We start from the raw sequence: 5337 nt of genomic DNA on the forward strand, positions 1-5337 counted from the left end.
AAAGAGCTGTTTATGTTCTTCGCTGACGTCCTCCAGCCACCCGCGTCAGGACTGACACCATTCGCTGTCTGGCCTTTTGCTGTTTTCGGGCTGGGCTGGCCGTGACGCGCAGGCCTTGAGGGGCGGCTTTGCCTCCCTGTCCTGAGGCCTGGCGCCCGCCTGCGGAAGGGGCAGCCGGCAGCAGGAAGCCCTCTCAGAAGAAAGCCTCAGTGCGTGGTGGAGTTTCGGGCAGAGGGGCAGAGTGGAAAAATTCTGGCTGCTTGGGGGAGGGAACAGGCGGGACGAGTCTCCAAGCAAGGCTGGCTTTTCAGCTTCCTCCCTCCCCGCCAAAGACTGGCTGCTCAGAGTGCCCACCCCTTCCAGTGGCGCTGGCTGGCGGGGTGGCCTCTGCCCACCACATGACTACCCAACAGCACCCCCACCTGGGCCTTCCACAGACAGGTGGGGCTCGGGCAGGAGGAGGGGGTTAGGTGGGGTGGGGATGGGACAAGGGCTGTAGCAGCCACCAGGAGCAGGTTTCAGTGGCTGCGCACATCGTCCCTGGAGCCACATCATCCCTCCTCACAGGCCTGTCTGTCACAGGCCATTAAGCCCTCTGCAGGTGCTATGTGCTTGGCTGAGGCTGGGGCGGGTGGGGGGCGAGGGGGATCCTGGGAACATGCCAGCCTGTCCCCTCGCAGGCCTTGTCTCCTTGGGGATAAATGCTCCTCTGGGTAGTCCTCACTCTCCCCTGAAAAAGCTACACCACCACGAACCCCTGGAGATTTCCTACACACACACACACACACACACACACACACATTCATAGCATCCCAATCCTAAATTCTGACACTTCCTCCCTGGCAGCCCCCAAATGCTCTCTGCTGCCCCAGAGCTACCCCCAGAGGCTATTTCGGTGGCCCAATCTGCACACAAAGCCCCGCCTGCATCCCTGGGCAAAGCTTCCTCCTCAGCCAGCCAGGCACTGGCCAGCCCTGCAGATCCTGCTCAGGCCTCCTTCCAGCCCTCTGTCCCCCTCCTGGGCTGCAGGGAACTGAGCTCTTCCATCCTCCCTGGGCCTTGAAAGCAGAGAAGAAGAGAGAAAAGCAAGAGGCTTATCTATGCCAAGGACCCCTAGAGCCCTGAAATGGAGACATTGCCCCACTCGGAGGGAGATCTGTTCACAACCACCGGATCAGGGGCTCCTCTTAGCTCACAAGCGCCCCCGCACGGCAGACGCGGCCTGCCAGAGCCAGGCTCCTGGGCCCCTTCAGCTGCGTGTTCCACCATTCCTGAGATGTGCAAGGCCTGCTCTTCCCAGAGTAGCCGTGGTCTCTCAAGCCTACACGCCTTTGCACACGCTGTTCCTTCTGCTGTGAATGCCCTTTCCTGTCTTGTCCACCTGAGAGTTAACTCACCCTTCATCCCTCAAGGGCATCTCTGCCAGGAAGCCTTCTGATGAGCCTTCTTCGGGTGTTCATAACTCCCTTGTTCAAAGCACTTGTCACATTGTGTTTTAGTGGTTAACAGGTCCATCTTCCTTATTAGAGTTTGTGCTAAGGGCGGGGGACGGCGTTTAATCCACAACCTCTAACGTAGTGCTGACACATAGTAGATACTCAAGAGATACTTGTCTGTTGAATGCATGATGTCACGAATGGGGCAGAAAAGATAAACAGAGAGGAACATACCAGGTCACTAAGGAAGGAAAGGAATGTCCAGCAGTGGATATCAAGGAAGGCTTCCTGGAGGAGGTGAATGGGTAGAGACACTCTAGGCAAAGGGAAATGACTGGTCAAGGCAGGGAGGAGCCATAGCAAAGGGCTTCTCTCAGGAATAAGAATGCTAGCAGCCCATGCTCACCGAGGGCCCACTTTGTACCAGGCCTTACTCTAGGCCCTTACACATATTATTATCCCACTTAATCGTCATAACCACAGGAGGAGGCTGGCACTATAATTATCCCCATTTCACAGATGAGGAAAGTGAAGTTCAATTAGTGGCCCAAGGTGTTACAGAGAATTAGAACAACCAGGAATGACCCAGAATACAGGATTTGACCTTATATGGTCGGGTGAGGGTTAATGCCGTAAGTCTAGAGTAAACATGGCAGACAGTGGGGATGGGAGGCCACATGTGAAGTGCGGAGAACAAGGATGAACTGAACCAGTGGGGAAGAGATGGGACTCTGGAGGATAGACAGGCAGCCACCTCTAAGCCACCAACTTTGATGACATTGGGGACCTACAGAGGAAGCCTGTGCCCTTTGTCCTGAAGCTACACACACACCTGACCCAGGAGCTGCACAAGCTGAAAAGGAAGATGAGTGGAGAATCCACCACCCCCATCAGCGTGCACGAGCCGCACAGGGCTAAGCCCTGCGCCAGCCTCAGGAACAAAACACAGCTGCTGCATCCTCACCTGCAGCCATAGCCAACTCTAGCCCAGACCACGCAGGCAAGGGGCTTCCGGGCCTGGGGCTCAGCTTAGCTCAGCTGACACAGCACAGAGCCCGCACTCTGGGTCACACAGCCAGTACCTGGTGGGCCTGGATCCCAACCCAGACTGGGTCTGTGCAGGGGAGAAGTGGCCAGGAAACGTTGACCGGGAGGGTCTTGGATGGCTGCCCCAATGAGTTTGGGGTGGCTTCTGTGGGATAAGGGTGCTGGTTTCAGAGACCGTGTGTGGAGTTGGAAGTGAAGGTGGGACATCCACCTGGCCATGACCTGAAGGTGTTGCTGGATGGCGGGGCAGGAAGAGGTGCTGGTGGGACCTCTGGGATAAGTTCTGAATTGGGTGGTGGGAGGTATGTGTAAACGAGACCAGGAGGCCTGGGCTCGGCTCAGGTGATGCCTGCAAGTGTAGGGGAGAAACTTTAGGCAGAAAGGCTGGCAGACCGTGAGAGGCCAAGGTCAGGGTGGAGGGGGCCGGGGGAGGTATAGCCACGGAAGATGAGTGGAGATTGTTTTGGGGGTGTGGGCACCCTAGCACCTCCTTCCTGGGCAGATGCAGCTCTGATGGTACCTGTACCACGTGCAGGGGTGGGGTGGTGGAGGGCCTCTCCCCGTTGTTCAGGCCCAGACCCTACTCTGGATGCTGAAGGCACAGGCAGCTGAGGGGTGGGACTTGGGGTGTGACGTGTGTCCATTCCACACGCCTTCTGAGGTCATACTGTGTGCACAACAGGTGGCAGGCTGGGGACTGGCCAGGAAGCACACATGCCCAGGGCCTGCTGGCACGGAGGAGGCTGGGCACTGTGGTCACACCAAAAAGAGAGGCTCCCTCTTCCAAACCAGGGAAGACGTCCAGGAAGGAGTGGCATTAAGGATGAATCTGAGTGAGCCTCTAGATCTAACCACCGACAGGAAATTCAGAGGACAGCGTTGCCACGGGACCCACAGGACTAGCCACCCAGAGTCCTCGCCGACTGTACTGGATGGGAAAACAGAAAGAATGAGGGTGGACCTGTGGGTGAAAAGTGAGTTTATGCGACAGCTCACTGGAATGTGTGGACCTTATTTGGATCTTGATTTTTAAAAATTATGACATTTATGAGGAATTAGCACTTTGAACGCTTTCTGGATATTTAATTATATCGGAGAGTTATTGCTAAACATCTCTTGGGGTATGATGATAATAGTATTATTTCATGTGTACATACACATGTAATATAACATATAAAACAATATTACTATTATAAATGCATATGCATGCATATATATTTGTGTGCATACATACACATTTATTTAATTAATGAGTCCTCATCTTTTAGACACATAGTGAAATATTTGTGAGTGAAATCATCTGACATCTGGGATTTTCTTCACAATGGTAAGGAAAGGGACAGCAGATGTGGCCGCCCCTGGGACAGGGGACTGGCTGTGAGTTGAGGGTTATTGGGTCTGGGTTATGGGTTTATAGAGGTGCATTACACTGTTCTGTCTACTTCTGTATATGTTCCAAATTCTTCATAATAAAAAGTAAAAACGAACCAAGAAAGTGAGGAGGATTGGTGAGATTCAGGGCTGGGGGAGGCCTGGCATCTGGGGGAAGAAACAGCTCAGGCGGAGCTGAGAGGGGGTGAGGCTGCTGGGCGTGTCAGGTCCCTGGGGTTCACAATTGCTGGGGCGTGAAGCTGTGCCAGGCGCTCCGGGTACCAGGATGACTAAGGCTCAGTCTCTACACTCCAGGACAAAGAACGGTCTCAGTGGAGAGCCCTGAACGGCCTGCGAGGCATGAACGAGGGGAACAGAGGCAGTGGCCGTTTGTTCTGGAAGGGCTGGGAGACCAGGCGGCACAGCAGGCATCAGGCAGAGACAGCCCAGCATGCCAGGAGCAGGGAAGCCTGAGGAGGGAGCAGCAAGAACGTGGTCCTCTGGGCTCCCGACAAATCTTTGCTGGAATTGTAGGATACCCACCCACTTTGCTCTGGAAATCTGACTTCTGTTGTGTTCTTCCTGGGTGATCTTGGGCAAGTTATTTAACTTCTCTGATCCTCAGTTTCTTCTTGTTTAAAGTGGGGATAGGAATAGGACCCACCTCATAAGGTTATTATTATAGGATTAAATAAGAAAATACTCAACTGGGCACAGTGGCTCACGTCTGTAATCCTAGCACTCTGGGAGGCCGAGGCAGGAGGATCGCTTGAGCTCAGGAGTTTGAGACCAGCCTGAGCAAGAGCGAGACTCTGTCTCTACTAAAAATAGAAAACTTAGCTGTTCATGGTGGCACATGCCTATAGTCCCAGCTACTCGGGAGGCTGAGGCAGTAGGATCACTTGAGCCCAGGAGTTGGAGGTTGCTGTGAGCTGTGATGACACCACTGCACTCTAGCCAGGGTGACAGAGTGAGACTCTGTCTCAAAAAAAAAAAAAGAAAAAACTCATAAAGCACCAAAAAAGTGTGCATTAGCTATTACTGTCATCAGAGTTTCAGGGAGGAAGCTGCCCTCCCTTGGGGCAACCTGCCACCTTACTAGGTTTGTGATCTATTTTTAATAAAAGAAGTTGTTTACTCGCTGCCATGAGCAGGGGCAGATGCAGAAAAGAAGTTGCTGAGAAAGGGACCGAATAAAAGCCACTGGACCTTATGAGGGAGAAAGTGTGGTTGGCCAGGCCGGTCAGGACAAGAAGCCAGCCAGGAGCCTGGCTCCAGAAACTACCTCTGTGCCCTGTTCCCTGCCCAGGATAGCTTCTGGATCCAGGGGTCTACGTGCCTGAAAATGCAGCCCCCTTGAGGGAAGGGTGGGGCCTGACAGGCTCCTCCCCCCTGTGGGGAGCACTGACTGGCCTTTGTCCTTTAGGGCTGTGGCTCTGGGACCACTTCCCCTTTCCTCACTCTGAAGCCAGGAGCCGGCCTG

This window comes from Eulemur rufifrons, chromosome 15, assembly GCF_041146395.1.
Source record: "Eulemur rufifrons isolate Redbay chromosome 15, OSU_ERuf_1, whole genome shotgun sequence".
NCBI classification, from domain to species: domain Eukaryota; kingdom Metazoa; phylum Chordata; class Mammalia; order Primates; family Lemuridae; genus Eulemur; species Eulemur rufifrons.